Source organism: Homalodisca vitripennis, chromosome 2, assembly GCF_021130785.1.
Source record: "Homalodisca vitripennis isolate AUS2020 chromosome 2, UT_GWSS_2.1, whole genome shotgun sequence".
Lineage (NCBI taxonomy): Eukaryota > Metazoa > Arthropoda > Insecta > Hemiptera > Cicadellidae > Homalodisca > Homalodisca vitripennis.
The window spans coordinates 164771011-164794849 of record NC_060208.1 but is presented as its reverse complement, the minus strand read 5'-3'; the positions used below and the strand labels follow the sequence as shown (position 1 = coordinate 164794849).

At 30.4% G+C, this 23839-nt stretch overlaps 1 protein-coding gene across 5 annotated transcripts in view; it reads left to right on the top strand.

Moving 5' to 3' along the window:
• LOC124354982 (adipokinetic hormone/corazonin-related peptide receptor variant I-like) overlaps nt 1-23839 on the top strand; it is a 209146-nt gene that overhangs the window by 37481 nt on the left and 147826 nt on the right. For 2 of the 5 annotated variants that reach the window (XM_046805821.1, XM_046805824.1), the window contains exon 2: nt 15818-15847. The exons of 2 other annotated variants lie outside the window; for them this stretch is intronic. The gene's annotated coding sequence lies outside the window, so the exon portion shown is untranslated. Of the gene's footprint in view, nt 1-15817; nt 15848-23839 lie in introns of those variants that run through there. One more of the 5 variants, XM_046805828.1, reaches the window with a different exon arrangement.

The window sequence follows — 23839 nt, the reverse complement described above, 5'->3', positions numbered from 1 at the left end:
TTACCAACTCCATGGAAATAATTTTTTGGAACTAAAATGTCATGTACGAGTATAAACGTAATCACAAAAGTGAGAAAAATATTGAAATGTATGATATATTTAAGATACTTTAAAGAAACCTTATTGGTGGTAAAAGTATACTATATACTTTTTGGGTACAACCTGAACTGAAAGGTCTGTTCAAAGACATGCAAACCTTTTTCAAATATATTTATCCAGTAACTATAGACTGCTGTGGTAGTTATCGCTATTAAGCCATCATTTAACTGTTAGTTTTAATAACTAATGCTACTGATAATCAATATAAAATGTTATGATTTCTGACGAATCAGCAGACTAAAAATTGGGTAAATGTAAAAGAAATTTGAAATATAATTTATTGTGGCGTAAATATTAGTTTTACTTACAATTTTTCAACGTACATACTTAAATAGTGGTATCTGTTAAGTGTCTTGATGTGTAACTGAATCAATAATTGGAAACACAATAAACATTCTTTTTCAAAATAGGTTAAAAAACTAAAAGTTCAATTACGCACTATAATATTTACGAATTATAATTTCATGTAAACAAAGAAATATTTATACATCTTTTTCTATTTGATATGGTGTTTAAGATTACGGCGTATATTTCTAAACATTTCAAAAAAATTTAAATGTGCTATAGAAATTACAAAACAATATTAATGTTCAAAATTACCAATTATAATTAAGCTACTAACAGCACTACTTTTTCATTACGTTTATAAGTAGAGAAGCTATGTATGCTCAACAGTTCAATAAAACAATGTTCTAGTCAATATTTAATACAGAAGTAAGCAACTATAACTAATTTCTTATGAGAAAATTAGAATTGTAATTGAAAAGAAAAATTTGTTTTACGACTTATTAAATGGGGCGTAACTTAATATTCACATCGAAACAACCATTATTACATCTAAGCAATGTTACGTTATTGGCTGAGCACTTTCGAAGCCCATCACTCGTCTGCCTGCCGTTCCTCACGATATCTCGAAAATGCACTTGAAACCATGCACGAAGAACACTAAGTTCGATTTTGGTGCATGGTACTACATGCGATTTGGCTGAGCGTTAGCGAATATTTTTACAAAGGTGTTATGGGCAACCATGATGCCGTAGAGAAAATAGCAAAATAAATAAATTTTTAAACGAACCCAATGCACCCATAAGAGAATGAAACATGTTACTAATTACCACATGAAACTATGCCTACACACAAGATCATTTAAAAGTAAACAGGTATGTTGACTTTTATTATTACATCATATAACACTTATATGAAAACCAATTTAATAAACAAAAATCTGAATGTATCTACATGATACAAGACATGTTGGAGAAGATTTTATACGAGTAAACTAGAGGTGTGCCAAACCGTTCCAGATGTGGACCGTAGCAACGAGTTCGCGACAACCGGTCCGGGCTAACATTTCCATAGCAACGAAAAGTCATGTCCATTCATTACATCTCGCTTCGTTGCGTATATCAGATTTGTTTAATTTCACCGTGACTACAATATGTGGTTAGAAGACTCATAAATTGTTAACCAATGATTGAAATTGTAACGATATTTCCTAACACTACTTGAAACTAAAACGTTTTTATTACAACATTTATATAGCTTAGTTTGGGTTCAATATTACAAACTAAATTAAGTACGGTATATTTAATTTAAATGTTAATATATAAATTGATTAATATCAAAATTAAATGTTGGGAATAACAAAAAAGAAGAAATCATGAAAACATTTTATTTATTTAAATACGGATTAAAATTGTTGGTATATAAAAGCGACAAAACACTTGTTACCGATTAAAAAAGTAAATTACAAATTCATAATAAATAGTATTGGACGGAAAGAAAAATAGGTAGGTAGAACAAATGTGGCCTCTCTGAACTCATTGTACGTTTAGTATCGCGGTTATTTTTTCGGTCCAGTACCAGTACCTGCCCAGAATCGGTTGCAGCGGTGACGCTGTAGCAAGGGGCAGGCATTCGTTGTAGTGGCTGTGTTATCGAGACGTATCCAGTGGAACCTTTAACTCTTTTGTTTTCACGATACCGTAACCATTCCGGAGCGTCGCGACAAGTCAGGTTCAGTTGCAATGTCTCAACTCTAATGTAGACCTTTTGACTCTATTGTTTTTTGATATTTCGTTTCTACACGAATGAGTTTTATTATGTATAATACTTTGTGTATAAACTTTCGTTTGAGATTACCTGTCTTTGTATCAGCCGAAAGGGCATCTGAAGAATGAAGTGAGCTGTAGATTTGAAAGTTTGAATGCAACATCAGCAAAGCCGTGACAGCCATACAGCCGACACCTGGTGTGTTGTACTCTACCTTTCACTAATTTATGGACCTGATATAAACATAAATAAACTTGATATTCCCATCATGTAATCTAAGAAATATAAAAATCCGTGGTAAATGTAAATTCCAGGTGATGAGATGTAAAATAGTAAACACTAAAACACGACGAGCTGACATGCAAATTTGACCTCAGAGCTTTCAATGGTATTTAATTTCTAAACTTACTCAAGAAGTTTCAGAGATAAAAATAATTTCTTGAAGATCCGTTTAGCGCGTATTAGCAATACTCGTATATAAACTATCTTAACGATAAATAATATTAGCGTTTTCATTTTATCGTGCGCACAAATAATTTAGTTTATATAATTTTAAGTTATTAATTGGAATTTTGGTATACATGAGAACTTAAACCCCAACCGTAAATGGTGGGGAGGGGATCAAGTTAAAGTTTTTTAATTTTATCGAGTTATCTCATTTTAAATGCCATTGTAAGTAAAGAACGATGCCAAAACCAGACGTCTTGATCTAAATTCAGTACTCAATGGTGGCAAGTCAAAATTTAAATTTAAAACAAATACTGATGTTGATTATGTAGTATTTTTTAAACGAAAATAAATTATACTAATAAAATTAAATCATACTTCATATGTTTGCTATCTCAAAAACAAGAATATTGGCTTTATTCCTATATTTATATCCTTTTCTTCAACTGTTTATATTTGAGTCTTATTGAAAGATATCCTTAAATTCTGCTTCAATTTCATTAAAAACCCTCGTAGAATGATCAACATCTTTTTTACATTTTTCTGCCTGAAAATAATTAATACGCATTGTTCAGAGTAAAATTTAAATGCTACACAGTTACAAGGTTCTAAGAAGAACTAAACACTGAATATTGGATAGATATTTTAAGCTGTATACAGTTAACAGTGAAAACTTTAAAACGAACTCCTCTTTTAAGTTCCAAAGCAGATACATCTTGACAACAATCCTCCAGCCTCATTAAACAAAAGTTTCTTTCAACTTGTTTTGTTCCTTCTGTCTGTTGCATGTTTCCGTCGTCTAAATATTCTTTCCTCGTAGTATTATTTTATTTAACACAAAGTGTTTTCAGAAGCCTTTTACTGTCTAGCAGAACAACTATTAGAATTTATTTAGTTCCGTGTGATGACTAAGTTAATGAGGTCTACAGCTAAATACAAAGATATTACCAGTGAATAGTAAATTTGTTTTGTAGGATGAATTTTATTGTTTTATACGATGTGGCAGTCTCGCAAATATTAAAAAGGAAGACATTTCTGATAGTTTTTATTTTTATTGTAATGTCTGTATGTATAATCCTTTGGAAACTAATATTTTAAATTTATTTTTGACCTTACCAATATTATTTATTGTCTCATAAAAAGGGGTACACGAAAAATACCATTGCTAAAATAACTATTTTATACCATAAGTTATAACTATAAGATTTTTCACTTAAGTGTGTGGAGAAAATTAAATTTCAACACTTCGTGGCAAAAATAATATTAAGCATAAATTTATATTTATATTGTTTACAATTTTACGTAAACAAGTAAACATAATTTTAAAATATAACCTGAGAACTCTTAGGACAGAAACATAACAAACTTTAAATGGGAGAATTAAATGTATTTTAGTGTATTTAATTTGAAAATAACTAACAGTTTTTGAGATACGTTCTAACATTAAAAAAACATTGATGATTATAACAGTATTTAACGAACACACTGAAAAATATATAAATTTTAATAATTTATAAATAAGATGATTAAAGGTAATTTTCCTTGAAAAGAAAGCAAGTAATTTCTTTTCACACTGTTTTGTAAATGTTTATTAAAATATTAAACAGTATAATTACATATAAGTAAAATTTAATTGAAACTGGAAATTTTATAGTAAATATATGTAACATCAGCCTGAGCGGTCGGCCTCGCAGACGGAAATAACCCAACAATGGAAGTCACCAGATGTTGCTCTGTTAACAAGGTGGTATGAATATAATACAGTGCGTGCATTCTAGGTAAGAATAATCTTACAAACTACACAATAGACGTCACATTACGCAGTACACGATTAACGACGTAAAATTAGCGATTGCGTAAACGCTTAAGTGAAAAAAGACATCTATCCCATCGGATTAAATCACTCATAAACTTTGGGAGTTTCTATATAATTGTGGATGCCCCATGGTCTTACCGAAAATATTATTGACACCGATATATTAGGGTCATCAATGAAAATTCAAATAGAATTGATGTGTCTAAAAATGCTAATGCACGCAGAAACAATAGCCACAGAATGGTAGAGTCTTTATCTTACTGGAATTTTCTTTATGATTCTTTTAAATTAGGATTAAAAAAGATGTTAACAAGATAACCGTAGTTTATTATAAACATTTTTAATAGAAAAGTATGCCTTAATAACGAAAACTATTTTTAAATGAGAAGCTTCTTAATTATCACAGAAATCTCCCAGAATAAAGTCAAACTTAGTTACACAACCATTAGTTACACAGGTCAACAATTTATGTACTGATATTGGTATTTGTACTACCTTTACAAGACCAATTAACTCGTAGTGCTCTAGATAAATCACTGTGTCGTGTGTAATGAAGATTTAAAAGAAATCAATTAATTAATAATTATTTAAATATATTTGTATGACCAACGTCCTACAATTTATCGAGAAGCGGGTATCATTATGAGCTGAATGATGTCACTGATTAATAAAGTTTTCTATCACGAGCACAGCCAAAAAAGGGGAAATAGCGCACGAGACTAAAAAAAAGTAAAAGTAAAGTAAAGAATGTCTTATTTTACCAGGCGAAGTTAGTGCTAAGAAGCCCTCTCTAACACTTAACCTGGGGACCAACGGCTTAAAGGTGACTTCCGAACCACCACCAATAGCCGGGCAGGCGAGCCGCTTGCAAGGACAGGATCGCTCAGCGGTCACCTATCCAAGCAGCAGCCATGCTCGACGTTGCTTGATCTGGTTATCTTGCGATAACCGCCGTAACCGCTACACTACGCCATTGGCTATTGGGAGTTCTAGAGAAAGAGGGGGGGGGGGGTATTTGAATAAGCTTTCAAACTGATGGATATCTGATACAGTTCACTTTACCACGCACAAAGGGGTACATCTAAGAGTAAACAATTAGAAAACAAGTGTTAATTATTACATGGGCCATTTACAGTCCGAGTACGAGTAATTGCATGGTAGATAAAGCTTTGCGACGTGCGCCACGTAATATTCACGTAAATATGCAAGATCCAATAAATAATAAACACGATTCATTTCTTACGGCGTGGTTTACGGTTCTGCCCTCTCTGGTTATACTTGACTGAAACCGTGCGTGTGTGTATTAAATAAAATCGTAGTCTTCCTTAATGGTACTTAATGGTAATGCTTGTGCTTGCCTTTTGATCTTTTATTATAGGTTTACAGTTTTCAACCCTCACGTAGGTGCCTGAGTATAATAATAATAATATTTACCTCACAATCTAACCGTTTGAGTGCTAAAATAATTAATTATTCTGCTGAGTAAGGCGTTTAGTTAATTTGGACTCATTTTCATGGTTTATTATTCTTGTACACGTTTCCGAGCGTAATTAAACCCTGGCCTTTTGCCGGCGGTTTTGAGTGATTTCCTGAATCTTAAACACCTCCGGCCCCATTTCGTGTGTCTACTAACATGATGGATGGCCACGGCAACTATCTTCTATAATTATAAAAAGATAGCAATTAGTCAAGGTAATACTTAAATGCCTTAAGTACTTTGCAGATTTATCCATATTAGGAACTAGCTGGAATTTTATGGCTTAAGAATTATGTTAAACTTCATACACTTTAATATGATCATATTTAAAAAATAAGACACCTCCCCTATTTTGCAATAAAAAGGGCGTAAACGGTTTGAAGTTTAATATAACTCGTGTTTTTTAGTTACAGTTTGTTACTGACGATGTATGATAGCTCTCTACATAATTTAGACCACAACTGGTTCTTTACAAATACAACAGTTGTAAGTCAATAAGCTTGGATTCCTTATTATTTGTCTACTGAATAAAGAACAAATGTTTATTAATATATTTATATTAGATACGCTGCGTCTGATAAACTGCGTAGTACACAAAAAAAATAAAAAAAAAAAAAAACAAGAAGACAGGTATTTCAGGATATTGTAAAACGCTACAACAGATAAGTTATTTACTAAACCAGCTATGTTGCAAGTTCCGTGAAATGAACTAATCTAATTTCAACATTTATTAATTATGCCAAATCTTTCTCGTGGCTATCTAGAATTGGCCAAAAAAGCTCTTACTTCACAAAAATTTACTGTAAATGTGTTTTTCAAAATGAAGCTCTCTCTTAAAAAGGTGGGGATGTATTAAAGGTATTTAAGAAGTTAAAGTGGATAACATCTATATGGAATCGTTGCTCAAAATATACAGATCACAGTTGCATTATTCGTATGTCTAATAAAAGTAGTCTTACGTCACTGTGTAGGTAGAAATAAATACCTTGTTTTTTGTATTTCTGGTGTATAAACAAACATTTTATTGGATATTTTCCGTTTTAAAACTATTAAAGTTTAATCCTAAAACAAATTGTCTGATTTTTCTGAATTTGTGCGTTTAAAAATGGTATGAGTAGGTATATTAATTTGAAAATCACACTTTACAGTAACGCAAACGAGTATATTGAACGTGTTGAGAGTCCTTCAAAGGTGTAACTGTACGAAACGGTGCTGCATGCTGCGTGACTGTACCGGACTGTTCAATGGGGTGCTCAGTTAAACTGCATCTTCCCCACTAATAGTATACAATGCGTTTTTTAGTTCTTTACTTATGGACTCCCAGTTCCTATTTTAAAAATGGTGATGTATTCGAGATAGTTTGGGAACAGGTATCTCTAAAGAAAAATTTTACTTTTTGAGGAATTGGACAATCTTTATAAAATGACCCTTATAAACCTGTAGAAACAACCGCTTACGATTTCAGAGAAGCCTGGTAAAGCCTGGTTTTAGTACTTTCTTATGATCCTTATGTTCACCCCATTTAATAAATAATGTTAAAATTTACGAGTAAAAATAGGGACCTTAGTTTTTGCCTAACTTTGTGGGAATGTGGATAACCTTAGACCACCGTCTAATAATTTCATTGGTTGACTGTGCAGCAAAGTTTTCAATCGTTAGACCCATTTTATTATTATCAGCTTCGATCTGGAGACTACGATTCTATTATTGATACACAACAATAAATAGCGAGGCCCCAAATTTGGAAATGAAAAATACTTCTGTTTCGATTACGAAGTTCTGAGATTTTGCCTAAGTCCTACTTTTAATGCTCTAGTTAACAACGCACCAACATGCAGTGGTTTTAGGTTCTATATGGTAGACTTGAACTGTTTTTGTGAGATAGGGTCATACTGGGCCTACAAATTAAATTGTAGAGGTACGAGGAACGATGCCTATCACCGCGTCGGAACGTCGAGGGAGTGGGACTGCCAACGTTCGAAATTAACTTTTTAAAGTAATAATATTTGCACACACAGTTTTTAAATACGCTACAAAGTTTTTGGGTTACAGCCGGAAAACAAGAAAATTATACAAATACACGCATTAAAGTTGGAAAATTACACAAAATATCAGACTAGCTACGTCTGAAAGCTTCCAGAATCCACAACCGCTGTGATTTAGGCAGCACGAAGCCGTCACTGTACTGAAAACTGGAACCACAATATAAATGGCAAATATATTTTATACCATAGATTCGAGAATGTCTACAAACCGATCAGGATGGAATGACAAAATTTTAAAAGTGTAATAAGAGATTTTAACCCCTTTAGATACCTAGTATAATTTATACATGGTAAATTGATTGAGAAACGAAACCTGTATAGTTTGTTATGTAAACATAACAACGTAACTTGTTTAATCTTGTATCTATGTTTAAACTGATTGAATAATTTATAATTATTCAATTATAATAATTGAATAATTATAATTGGCCAATAACGTTTATATTAAATTAGTATATTACAAAGATTTTATTTTTATTCATAACTGTTTTACAAATGGATGAAACTTTTCCACTAAACCCTGCAGGAATTGTAAACCTTTTACGATTACAACTGTCGGAGTACAACGGGCTGATTCAGAAGAGCAGAGCTTAAATTAGAGACGAATGAGACAGGCGCCAGGTGACGTTAATTTAAAATCTCATTTTAAACGAGTCCTGAGTTGTTATTCAAATACATTGAATAATATTTTGCAGCAGACATTTATGATGATTTAATTGCTGTTGGCATTTTCATGTCTCAGTGATACAATTACGTTTTGACGCTCAAATAATCAAAGTTTTCCAGTTATTATCATAAAGTTGTGTTAGGTCTGAGATAGGCAACTTTTATTTAATTAATATTACAGATCCCTGTTTTCAAGCAATATTTTTTGCTTTAGTGATAAAATTACTACACCGTGTGGACACCTGTAGGTGATTTTGCTATAAGCTAAATCATTATTCAGTTTTCAGAGGAGATTCTTTATTGTTAGTGTCAATTAATTATTTTAACCTAACATAAGGGATTGACGTTGCACATTCCACGCTATTATTATCATTACCTGGTATTATTTCATTATTTGGTTCCTATGTAATCTTAGTATAGTACGAGGCATATCAATATATATCATATAGTGCCAGGGTTGTGGCGCGGTGTTGTTAGCTGTAACGGAAGAATATACTGCACATCTTTTTCTTCTATCTATCTTTCTAAATCTAGTTCACGACTAAACCTTCACGAATAAACCTTCACGATTTAAATTAACACGCTTTTAAACTATAATTCTGAACGTGAGAAAAAAATAAAACAAAAACACGTAGAATAATCGAAGGTTGAAGAACAAAATGGATCGAAGCGAAAAGTCGCGTCGCGTTGCTTCATACTGAGAATCGGCTGATATGACAATATGGCAATGGTACATGGTTGGGGGAGTGGTGGTGGAGTGGGGTGCGTTAATTGACTATATGGCCAAGCTTGCAATGATGTTTCGTACTATAATAGGATTTTATAGTATGATAGACTTATTTACTTTTTAATATGTGGAGATATATGTATGGTAATGTAATTATCTATATACTGTATATATATATATATATATATATATATATATATATATATATATATATATATAATATGTGTATGTAAATGTAGTAGATTATCTTAACTTATAATGTACCTACAAATCATAGATTTCGGCAAAACAATATAAGAATTAACAAGATTTATCATGAGAACGAGAAGTTTATGTTTAAACAGTGGCCAATTTTTTAAACACAATAACATATTATTTTATAATCATTACAACTCTCTATGTATATCAACAACAAAAGTTATATTAGGAAAAATGATAATGCAGGTATCAAAATTCTAAACTCCAGAGCACTCTTATAAAATACAATGGAATCAATAATCAGGCAAAGAGTACTGAGGTAAACTCAACAACTAAAATATGATGGTGAAAGCCATTCAAAGACCAATAACAACAATGAGCTTTAGCCACGACTTTCAAATTCGCACATCACACGTTGCTCCTAAATAATATTTTTCAACCTGGCATGAAAGTTTTGAAATAGTAATAGATCAACACGACACACAATATTTAGAACCGCGTAGCCTATAAGGGTTACTAGGCATTATAATTAGAAAAATAATTACGTTTCAATCTAATAAATTACATTTAACCTATTTTAAATATTATTTGTGTTACATAGCATGTTAATAACTTCAATTGTCTTAGAATCTAAACCCGAACTTTGTGTTATACGAAAAATAATTTGTTATACATAAAATTTCAAAGATGTTTTATTAAAAAATTAAAAGTAATAATTATGTTACACCATATTCGTCAAAATATAATCCACTATTACTTGTTACAATGCCAAATAAAATAGTTTAGTTTTCGGAATGAGGATGAAGTGAATAAAAGCAATAATTCCACGTACGCTAAAGTTTTGTTTGAAAGTGCGCATTGAAACTTTTGTTGAATAAGTACTCAAACTCAACTCACCTGGAGAGTAGACACTCAAATTAAGAGTCGACTTATGGTTTGCCTACTTTTGTGTGGGGTCGAATAAAGGTTGGGACACACATAACCGCACCGTGCCCGACACGTGAGTCGGCCGATTGTCGGTGCGGGCTCGGCTCGGTTACCGTGAGGCCACACATGTCCGTATGCAGTCCGAGCGCAACAATCTCACTGTTTGTACTAGAGCATGTTTCTTTTGAATTCGAAGTGACAGATACTTAAAAAATATTTGGAAGATTAAGTATTGCTTGAGAAAATTGTTAATTTCATTGTTGTTGTTTTTATTAATCGCTGTGGTGAATGAAACATTGCAATGCTACAGTAGAAAGCTTTGTACAATCAGATAGTATGTAAAATTTGTAAATATCATTATCTTGGTTATATTTTTATATCCCTATAATTCTTGTTAATTTTGTGTTTCATTGCAGTAAATTTCGGTCAAATACACTATAAACAGTAGCCTATAATTTGGTATTTTTTGTTTTAAACCCAAAAGCTATAGTGTAATGCCAAAGAGTTTGCCATGTTGCAAGCCCGTTCATAATAATTTGTAAAACATAGTAAATATTTGTAAAATATATATACTGGAACATACAAAAACACATTTTACAAATTCCTTTTCTTTTATAGCTCCGTGGACATAATTTAATGGCCAGAATTAGTCAAATAATAGTAGAAACATAAATATATTTTCTAAAAACATTAGAGTATGGTTGATCGGTCAAAATAATATTGAGTATACAGTATGTTTTAAGATAATAAATTAGTGTATGGTTAGTCTTGTCTGCTAAGTTATAATAATATTTAAATAGACACGTTAGAGCATTATAAAATAATTATTTATAATATAATATTTAATGTTACATGTATAAAGCCTGATATTTGAATTGTAAATCATGCATAAATCCTTTGTATTTACTACAGCACAATAGTTATACTAAATTTAAACTTTGAAACGTAATATTACATTATTTACTACATAAGCTACCATAACTCATTTTTATCATTTCATTCTTGCTCGATTCCGCTATTTGTATATATATCCAACCCAGGCACAGCCTCTTATGGGGTACCTAAAATTTCCCTTATTTTTGTAAATCTATTGGCCTAATTATTAGTTTAAAAAAAAAAAGAAAGAAAAATCTAAAAGGATGTAACCTACTTTTTTATATTTTATTACTCTAAGTACATAAATTAGAAATAAATTAAGTAGAAATTGTTTTTGTATTTGTTATTTTACTGCTATTGTAAATACGTTATGTCGTAGTATTATTTATTATTAAGCACTGGCAATAATATTTATTTGTAATATTCAGTTTGTTATTATGGGGAAATAAATTATTTTATTATTATTATTTATTTTTGACATGAGTTTTTCTTGCTTGAAAATCTTATTGTAAATAAAATATTTTTATTTTTACTTTATTGAAGTGAAAAGAATAACAAATTAAAATGTCATAGAAACATTCTAAATATGACCTTACAAAATACCGGAATAAATTTATCAAGTAACTTCAATACATCAAAGAAAAATAGATTTTTGCGCAAATAATTACATGCTTGTCATTTTTTAATTAATGAAAAATGTTTATAGATTTTTCATAATTCGAATTTAGTTGTTTAAAATCACTTAATGTACAACATGGTTTTCAAATTTGTTGTAATAAGAAAATATGCACAATAAGATAATATGACTAGTTTACTCTAAGGTAAGAAAATGTAATACTTTTTATCAATAAATATGATTTTTGTAAGCGAACACAGGATGTAGAGTTAGTAGGCTATCCTAAATAATTCAATAAAATAGAACGTGGAGACTACTTAAATAGTTTTTAAAAAGAAGAACGCAACAGTAAACAACATAATATGATGCCACTCGTAGACCGCACCGTGCCCGTCAAAATCAAACTCCACATATCGGTGACGGTGCGGGCACCGGTGCGGCCACGACGGTCTGGTGTCGGTGCGGACATGTGTGGACTTGCAGGTTGAAAACTGCGCTGCAATTCTTTCACCGTATGACGGCCAACAATCGGCCGACTGACGTGTCGGGCGCGGTGCGGATATGTGTGTCCCAACCTTAAAACTGAGTATCCACTCAGAAAATGAAGATCCCACTCTAGAGTGTATGAGTCTATGTAGTAGCAAACTCAGAATCGCCAAGTACCACTCATATGTAGTTATTACTGAATTAGTTACAATGTATGCTTGCAAAATGAACAATATTCGGAGAAGAGTTTATTTCACTTTCAAGAGGAAAAATTTGAAGGTTGTTGCAACCTTTTTTTATGGCGTGAAGGGCTAACATTTTACCTTTGCCCAGTCCAGATTCTTCTGCTGGAGCCTTCTAGTTACCCAATAACATAAGCCTATTTTGAGCTTCGCATTTCAGATTGCTAGGAAATGCTAAAGTCTGGTAGGTCTTTATGATCAGGGAGACTAATAACTTAATGTTGTACATGAACTCTATAATATTACGGAAAGACCTTGAAATTCATTAATATTGATAATTATATTTAGTCGCATGGTTCTCTATTTATTATGTTACAATTATGTTTTCTACTTTGCGTTTCATATTTGGTATTTTTGGAGTTTCACATTTTTCCAGTTTTTTTTTATATACAGTCAAATAATACTTTCCTCACGATAATAACAGGTCTATGCCTCTAGAGAGATATCATCGTGTAGCCAGGTGCACACTTTGCAAGTATTCAATATAAAATAATTTTTATATACCACATTTTGAATGCTTGATGGCCCAGATAGAAATAAATTAACTTTTGAGTGAACTTTGTTAACGTTGCACTACTTCCACACATCACAGAAAGTGATGTAAAATTTAATGTTCAGTTTATGCATAATGTGAAACAGATATTTGCATCATTCTTAAACTCAGATTTTAAATTTTGCATGACGCTTCATTTTTGTACAGGAAAAATTTACTTCGCTTATTGTGCATTCCACTCTATGGATTTTGCTGAGCGTTAGCAAACATATTTACGGGTAACCATAAAGTAAAAGTGACATTCATAGAATAAATACAATTTTGAACAGGTTGAAATCAATTATATGACGTTTTAACTTCATACTATAGTGTGATATTTGGTGAATCTGTTGGTGAGTTCTATCTGGTACATCAATATCAGTTTATTTGTATGTAGACAAGTTAATAGTTCAATGCTGTCCCTCCATTGGATTTTCTGAGGGATGTAAAGTCTATGACTCATGGTGATATTCCAAGAAAGAATTGAGCTATGAATAAAATTTTGTATGTAACTTTATTTCTACATTAGCAACGTCAGGATTGACGGGCATATAACTGAGACTTTGTACAGCCTAACTATGATATATTGAGAACAATTTCATCTGTAGATTTAAAAGTTTGCACGAAACATCATTTCTATACAGAAAAGAGTTAGTTCGAATTAAATAATAAATCTATCCGGCTTAACTAAGTGTTATTGAAGTCTATCACTTAGAAGGCTGCCAAATAATTTAATATACCTGCCTGAGAATACTAAAATTTCTTTTCTGTCTGATTATATGTCTTTGAAATTAATTACAAAATGCTTATGCCTTCAGTTATTTTAAGACAATAAACTTTAGGACCCGCCATCTTGAAATGGGTACATGTAAAATCGTAAACTTTTAAACTATACATTAAGATCCATAGAAAACTTTATTATTATATGTGGAAGGACTTTAATTAAAAGTATGTTTTAATACAAACAAAACAAAAATGCATACAGACAGAATACCAAAAACTTAAAAAAGTCCAACTATAGCTAAAAATAAGTTTACTATAGTAATAGCAACGATCACTCATATATCCGACAAGGAACATTCTGTATATTATTTATGACGTATTCTAGAAAATGTTTGTAACTTTGGACGATTAAATTCATATGGCTTACTATTTTTCGGTGTAAAGCAAGCCAAATTATGACGTATACAACACATTAGAACATCATACTGTATAAACAGAATATTTTTGATGATTTAATTTATTTTTGGAACTGTTGCACTACCACAGAACTCATAGAACACCTTCGTGATTGTATCGCAGGGAGATCCACAAACATGATTATCGGTCTGATAAACTAATTAATCTTAATATAAATACGAAAATAAATAAAATAAAACATATAGATGCATAAGAGGTACTGATATAAGATCATTCCACGTATCTCAAACTACTGAATATTGTGTCCATATAAATCGCTCGTAAAAATCCTTTGCTACGGGATGTAGTGTTGTTCTTGCTCTTACTCAGAGTTTACGACTGTTTGAATCTCACTTCAATGTCCATAAATTGGTTTGGTGTTGGGGAAACCCCTTTTAATGGTTGTTTTAGGTAAATGTAATTCATAACTGAACATCTGATTATTATAATAAGATTGTAACAGCCGGAATAAAAATCTATTCAAAATTTAATCGAGTATTCTAGTTCTTCATCTGATGCTTATTAATGATAGAACTAGTATACATGATAAGATTTTATTATTAATCTTACTTAAAGTCAAGTATAAAAAATTACTGTCTTTTTTGTTCTGTTTAGGTTGGTAAAGATATTTTTAAGTGTTACCTGAATAGTATTAAGAACAAAAATGTGCTCTTTATTATAATAAAACAAGTAAATACACACAAAAACTTGATTAATGTAAATTTGTTTTGTAAACTCGATATTTCAAATAAATTTAGAATAGAACTCTTCGGATTTTAGCACAATTTATATTTAAAATTCAAGAAAATATTTGCAACTCTTCTCAAACGCTAACGCTGTATTCTATATTCATGCTTATAATCTTCTAGGATGTCCTCTCACAATAGATTTGATACACCTAAAATTAAATGTGCAGGATATTCCTGAAATTCACAATGTTTGATGTCACTAGACTGGGAAGGCATCCTTTATCTTTTATAAATAGTATATAGTATCTAATTATTAAACTTATATAGACAATGATTTGCTAAAACTTTTAGTATTGTATAAAATTATTACGAATTTCTGTTTTCTATAGAAATACAAAAAATATTTCTTTATAGTTTATTTTTTTATCTTAATATAGTATTGGCCATATTAATTTATCAACATTGATTCGGAGGTATGGCCTACACGATACTTTTAATACATTGTTATGTCAAAGGTGAAGTGCTTTGGCCTTCTACATCGTATAACAACGATGGAGTAGATACATGGTGGCTACGAATGTTCATTTGTTCAGTAGATGTATGTCTGCTGAGTTCATTTGTCAATGTTGGATGTTGAGATAGGGCCTTAGTTACGCCTAAAATATTGGAGCTCAATAAGAAATAGAAGTACGTTAATCGATTTTACTACAATATTCTCAAACTTGTATTTTTATTCTTTCCAGGTTTTTAGACGCAGAGGCTTACTGCACAAGGTTTGTTATATTGTATATATTATTTGAAAAGAAAATATATTACATAATAATGCCTGAAACATGAAAACGGCACATAGTTATCACATTCCAATAAAGACTATTGCAAATTGTATGAGTATATTTTTACGGATAGCATGCTCATAAGTTAATTTCATAGTTGTTCGTATAAAATTGAAAGATTGTATTTATTTCAAAGTTTGAGCAAATAACTGACATTTTAATAACTCACGTTACATTATTACGTAAATTATAAATATGGAAAAAGGTTTCCTTTTGAATAATTGAATACGGCCCGATTTAATTAATTAATTTTTATGTATATTTTGTTTATTTGTTTAATTGATTTAAAATTATACCGTTTAAAGTAAAAGGTGAGTAAAGTTTACATATACAGGATTTAGAAGCTTTACCTTCGTTTGTTTTACAGAAAATGTTATTGAATTTCTAATCGAAAGGCAACAGCAGGAGATGGAAGCGATGGTAGAATAAGCAGATAATCCTAATCTCTAGCAGGAAATTGAATTGAATCTATGCTGTTTCTTTATGTGCCACAGATGATGGCTTCATATTTTCATGATTGAGACTTTTCATTCAATTTACATCACACATATCACATGTGGCTTGAATACAACGTTTGAATACTTTAATTTAAACTCACATTATCACAAATAGTAACCTCGGTTTTGTGACCGAAATTTCAATAAAAATCTTGTGCAGTTACAACATATGTGTCAAACAAATGTGTATATTATTAAATGTAAGAATTAAATAAGTTACATATAATATAAATTAATAGTTATTTAGTAATTAGTATATTTATTTTCAAATCTAATTTAAAATTCGTTGAAACATTCCATTTATATTTAATTAAATAAAATGTAAGAAATGTAGAGGTATATGATTTATATTTCAAATATCTTTTTATTGGGTATCCAATAGAAATGACATTGTTCACAGTACTTTGTTCGTAATGTTTCCAACCAAAATTGTGGTTAAAATGACTATGAATTGTAGTTTTTACGTACAGATAATATATTTTAAGCAGCACATAATTTTAACGCTGATATCGGTTTGGGTTTTCGGGTTTTTCTATGTGTTCGCTCTTTTTTTGGATACCTTTAACCAATCATGGGTTTCTACTAGTGTTATAAGGGACAACTAAAAGAAGAACATCAGTCTGTATGTACAGACTATTGGAACATGAGTAGTTGCCAAGCCTTATGTACTTTACTTCTTAATTTGTGAACAAAATTGACACACGTTTAGATTTAAACTCAAAGTTAAACAAGGTACGAGTACACTACTCACGTGTCGTATAATATGCTTTGCTAAAATTTTATGTGAAATTTGAAGTCTATATCTCAATTTATTAGGCTTCTGATGACTATCAACAGAATAATATGGCTAGAAATGCACCACCTTAGGATTCATCCTCTCTATGCAGAAAAGTCTGGATATGTAATCCTACCCGACATATCTTGCTGAGAAATAGACTGAATGTCTTCCTACGTCATAGGTTCAAATATATTTTGATTTTACTCAGTTTATTTACAATTTCGTTTATTCTTAGACACGTTTACTTATTTGAATCAGCCAAATCTAATGGAATGAAATGTACAATCATAAAACTTGATGTTGCTTATATATAAATTAATCTTTATGCATAATCTAAAGTTTATACGTTAGTTCATTTTTGAGATATCGTATGTACAGACATACATATAAACAGACAAAAATGATTTTTTCAGCTCCTCGGGTGATTGGCCTTACTAACAAAAAGCCAATAGAAACAGCTTCAATATTCTCATCATATCAAATAACTCTAATGTTATATCTATGATTAGTACTCTGTTGATAAACATTGAATGTATTGAACCATAGCTGAATAGTTTGAAAGCGTTGGCTGTTAAAACCACAAATTACTTAAAAGGAGTCATTACAGTGATGTCTTTCCATTAAAACTTTACGTCGGCCATCAAGTAGCTTTAAAAGTAGTAATTTGTTTTTAAAGTAAAAGATCACTTGCAACGTTTATCGACCTACCACTTCCTTTCAGTCAATGACTCTATTATCTTGATTTTTTTCAATAAATATTATTTCTCTTTGTTTTAGTCTGTCATCCTAAAACACTGAGTTTACTTCTACTTTAATAGATATTTCATTTCATCTAGTACTCTTTGATATTTTCTACTCAAATAACATACTTATATGGATTAACGAGAATAATAAATGGATCCAAATCCCAAATTTAAAACCATGATTCCGTCCTGATTATCGATATAATTATTTAATAAAGCCACAAATGTTTAAATGATTTAAAATTAAATAAACTTTTTATAGATGATTTTATATGCAAGAGAAATCATGAAAAGTGGATTTTATTTCATTAAGTGTTTAATATTGGTTTAGAGTTAACAAAAGTATTCCTGGGGTTGGAGAATGACCTGACCAATAGTCTTGAAATTTTGCATGAAATCCATTTATGTTTAGATAAGATTGAGTTCAATGATGGTGTTTCAATGATAGTGTTTAAATGATGGTGTTACAATGATGGTTGCAATGGTGTGACTTCATGGGACTTAGCTGAGCTTTAGCGAACATCTTTTCATTATATCTTCGGATAACCGACAAAAATCAAGAAAAATAAATTTGTAAACAATCTGAGTACAATCATATGAAATTTGAACATTTACATATTAACACAATATGTATCATTCTGCAATATATCAAAAAAATATTTAATATGTAAACTTCATATTTGGAATAAATATTAATTTCTGCATATACTAGATGAATTCTACGACGGCACATTTCTATCTATGAGATTTTATGGAGTTTCATTAGAGCCTATGTTAGCAAAATTCTTTCTTATGTGATTAAGGGATGTAAAACTTTATTTTCTGTACGAACATTCACAAGAAATTTCAAGAATGAAGCCTTTAACTTTGCTTGTAACCACTGCGAAACCTGCTATACGCACGCGACACTTATGTGGTGTAGAGTATTCCTTGTTACGTACACTACGCATGAGACCCATGAATGAGAGTTAAATAAGAGAGTGGGTACTCTTGAAGTTATAACTTTTAGCAAAGCACCATAGTTTGTAAATTTTAGCTCAATTTTAGGAACGCAATGACTTCGGTTTGATTCAATATGGACGTAATAGTAATATGAAACATTACTGTACAAAAGAAGTTGTATAGTTATGCCATACAAAAGTAAACGAATTTCCACCAATTGCGTTGTCAGCTAAATATTATCACCCTTGAGGGTGTATTTAGAGATAAAATACTCTCTTTATCTCAACGTTATGATGTTTCAGATCTCTGGGGTAATAATGAACTCATTTCAATTCGAGTCGTTGCGAGGACTAATCCTGAAACAATTAAAATACAATAACATAGTCTACTAAATTACAGTGGCTGCCGTAAAGAATAAAATACTCCAAAGAAGTAAAATTATTGTATTTTATAGATTTGAATAAAGCAAAGTTTTAGTAAGCAAGTTAAACTAACGTAAGATTAATTTATTGTGGAAAATTAATTATAGTTACAACATCTTTACACAATTGTATGAAAAGTTAAGCTGAATTAAATGTTCAGAAGTTGTTGCTAAGTTTAACTAAAGAAATAATTCGACGTTATATAATGCTTTCATATCGTGTACCAAAGTACAGGGAGGTGTGCACTTTCTTCAGAGCCGACAATAATACATTGTTACAACACTGGTGTTATTTACTGGCACTTTGCTTTCGACGAATATCGCTGACTGATCTTTTTAACCCATACAGTCTTATATAGAAAATATAGTCCTCTTATCCCTAGATATATTGAACACTTCCTTCTTGATATCACAAAGTAACCCAAATAGTTTTTCTAATACAAATATTTTCTTTTCACTGGATTACGAATCTTGCCTCCACGGGTGCTGATGATTATGAAAGCCGATAATCACGAAATTATCTTGGCTACGAAGAGACGTCCACAAATTTTATTTCCTGCAAAATTTTTCCACAAAATTTTGAAAACGAGTCCGCCTAAAACAAACCCAAAATAATTAGCATTAAACCAAGGCAATAATTAATAGTACAAAAACTGCTTTCTCCGCCATGAAACATGGATATAATTATAAAAACCAAAAAGAAATCATTTATATTTATTGTAAAATATATGTCAATATTAATAATTACAAAAAGTTCTCGGCTTAATAACTATTACACTCCTCAAAATTAATATTTACGAACATAACCAGAGGAAATTTATCTTCGTGGCTAAGGTTGCTCAATTTGTCTAACTGATATCACCACACTTGTACCGGAGATCGGTGTTTAACTCAGCCTCGTATAACACATCAGAGGTGTTTAGTTATGATCAAGGACATAGCCAGCAATGGGTTCCGGACCAACTTAAAACTATCAATTACTTTCTTAATAAACAATTATTATTATTTAAATAATTCCGTATTACTGACATGTCAAGACGAAAGATCGTTCTCAACATAGCAACGTGTCAAGGAACAAAATTGAGCCTTACTTACTATCTAATGCGGAAAAATATCAACGGTCTTGATCCCCCTCCCAAATATGTTTTTCCTGGCTACGTTCTTGGTTTTGATGGCTATATCTTAATATTCTATATTGAAATGTATTACAATGGGAATAATAAATGTTATGTTTATACACAATGTATCCTATGATGTTTAAACATTCCTCTCTAGATTTAAATGATTGATGGTAATAGTACTACCTATTTCTACCTATGTCGTAATTAGTGCTGTATATTATAATCAAAAATTACAAAAAACATTTTTTAATTTCTTTTATATTTCTTTTTTTATTAAACTGTTGCATAAACAGTTTTACTGTTATGCAACTATTATACATTATCACTGCAGAAAATATTACTTACGAATAATTAACATAAAGACTTTTTTAAGAAGTAAAATTAAAGCATTAAAATGTTTTTGCATGGGACTGAAATACTGTCCATCAAAATACAGAAGCGTGTTTACAGCGGATTTGCGATGTTTAATTCTTTGTACACAATACGAGATGTTTAATACAAAAATATGAAGCAAACCAGAAAAAGAGTTGATGTTGGTTCTATAACTATTTTAATAATATCATGGAAGTCACTATGTGTTATGTTGGGATATGTCTGATTAATATCGAAGTCATGGCGTTCATCATCGTTAAATCAAGGATCACTCATGGCTGATGGAAAAACTATTTTAATCTTTGTGAAGGTAATAGACGTGTAATTTACAATAATGATACAACACTGAGAAATATTAGTGGAGTTATATTATCACCTATTTATTTAAATTGCAATGGTATTAATGTTTACTTCTTTTATTTCTATGTTGAGTGAACTGTTAAGAGGTGCAATCTTAGCTTTTAGAAATATCTCAAGAGGAGGTGGTAAAAATCTTATTTTTGGAAATCATACCTTTAAATAAACGTTAACTATAAATTTAAGAAGCTTCAAAGTTCATTAAGTAGTGAGTTCATTAAGTAGTGAGTTCATTAAATACATAAAATCAAAACATTTTTATCATTTGGGAGTAAAGGAAATTAAAATATATAAGTGTTTAAATCTTGGTGTAAACAGAAGTTACATTGAGACGGTTAGACAGCTATAAAACTATTAAATTAATGCTTTATTCAAGAATAAACTCAACAAATAATAGTAGAATAAAATTAAAGTAGAGGAAGAATTTCAAAGGGCCTGGTGCAAGCACTTTTGGTGATACGTACAAACATCTCGATCAACCTCTCGATATACTCGGGTCTGTTGTTTACTATGTTGCTGAATTTCATCCGATATGTCTAATAGCTTTGTATACACGAGTAATAATTATACAGAATAAATAAACTGTGTCTTCCTCGCAAAATCACTTTGGTTGGAAATTATAGTTCATATATATGTGCAATTTAAGAAAGTATCGACGAAAGCTTTTAAGTTAACATATTATTTATCATATTATAAAAAGAGATAATGAGATAGCTAAAAAAGTACTTACGAATTGTGTAGCACAGGTCCGAAGGTTTGCAATAACTTCCACTTTATTTTAGGTTTAGGTTTTCCTGTTAAAGTACTTCTATGTTATCAATTAGTTGTCCTGTCGAAATCCTGATGTACGAACACTTCAAAGCATCTTTATTTACTCATAGTTCTTTAAAATTTGAATGCATTAAAAAATAATACATTTAGGGACATGGCTAGAAGAGGAAATAAATATATGTGTTTATCATACCACACAACTACACAATAATAAATATAATATTTTTATTGCTTGAGAGTAAATATAATTAAAAGAAATGTGTCTTTTAATCTTGGATAAACTGTCAAGCCGTGTATTTATGTATAATATGAAACCTCATACAAAGGTTTAGAGTTAGCATTGGAGTGAAAAGCTGACACTTGGCGTTGAAATGTGGATTTCAACAACTTTTTAATGATGCCTTGTAAAGCTGAGAACTCGTCAATGTTGGTTATTTAGCTAATAACGAACTTTGCTTATATTATGTAACTTTGAATTAATGCATCATCTGTAATCATTTATCTCGGTCATTGGTTTCTAAATATAAAGAAATGTTTAATGTGTAAAATTAAAATTTTGTGAAATAATAAAGTATTGAAAAAAGTTATTTGCCTTCATTATAAAAGCTAAATTTAATAATAGTAAAATTGAATAAAAATTCAAAAATTAATTTTTGATCTTTTAATATGAATATTAAAACGATGTAAAAGTTTCATAAACATGTTAAGAATTTATCATTTCAACAACTAAAAATTATTTTTTGTGTAATTTTGACAAAAAAATCCAAATAAAATTTGGCTTTTATGTTCTACAGCACTGAAATAAAATGATTAATGTCAGCTATATCAAATATTTAAAAAAATGTTTTATCAGATAAATTTGTAAACTCTTATAAACATTTATAAATTTCAATTCCACTTCTTGCATTAAAGATTTAACACAGTAAAAGCTTCTAACAGTTCTTGTTCAGATAAAAGACTTAACTGTCTGAAGCCTAATTTCGTGGAGCAAGAAAAATTCTTCTGCTCCCATAATATCTTGAAAACGATATTACACACTTGAAATTTTGCACAAAACTTCATTTGTACATAAGCAACACTGAGTTTAATATGGCACATGAGATTTTTATGAATGTTAGTGAGTGAATACTTTTACATTGGTCTAATGTATTGTCTACGCCAATACAGATGAGGAGGTTAGTTAAAACGAGTATGTCTCTTGTGCTTAATACCCTTGGTTCAAAGGACACAGAAACAAATCGTGCGTCGTTAGTTTATTCCGTAAATTCCCATGACAACTTTTCAAATCCTTGAATTTTCACTATGTTTGAAATTCTTTATTTAAAGATTTTTTTAGATTAAATATAAACAAGATACATTCCTTATTATTATTTTTATATGATACGCATGTTCATTATTAATTTTACTGGATAAACAGTAGTGTGTAAAATGTATCAATGGATTTAAATTATTATAAGAAATGTACTATATATTTCAACTCGTTGAACGTTGAACAGTTATTAAAAAATATTTATTCTACAAATACTCGAGTACAACAGTGGGCTAGTATTAAAATCTCTAGATAAGAGCTATTACTGCAGAGCTGTCCAAAACTTATTCTACATCTCAATCAAGACCTTGAAAAGTATATAAACTTTGCTAACGATTGCAATTAGGAATTTTCACGGAGCTCATGAGAGAAGCCTCAACATGGTATCTTTTACGTCCTGAGTTCATATACAAAGTTTTGTTTTTCTAAATAAAATATTTAAGAGCTACATGCTGTTACAAGACTCTTTTTATAATATGTTCAAAACTTTAGTTGTAAAACATCATATTATAAGGAGAAATGATTATTAGAGATGCAAAAACTTAAAATTTGTGTTCAGATAATAAACAATGTCGTTCACTTTTATTAAAATATAATATATTCTTATGTGGATGGTAAACA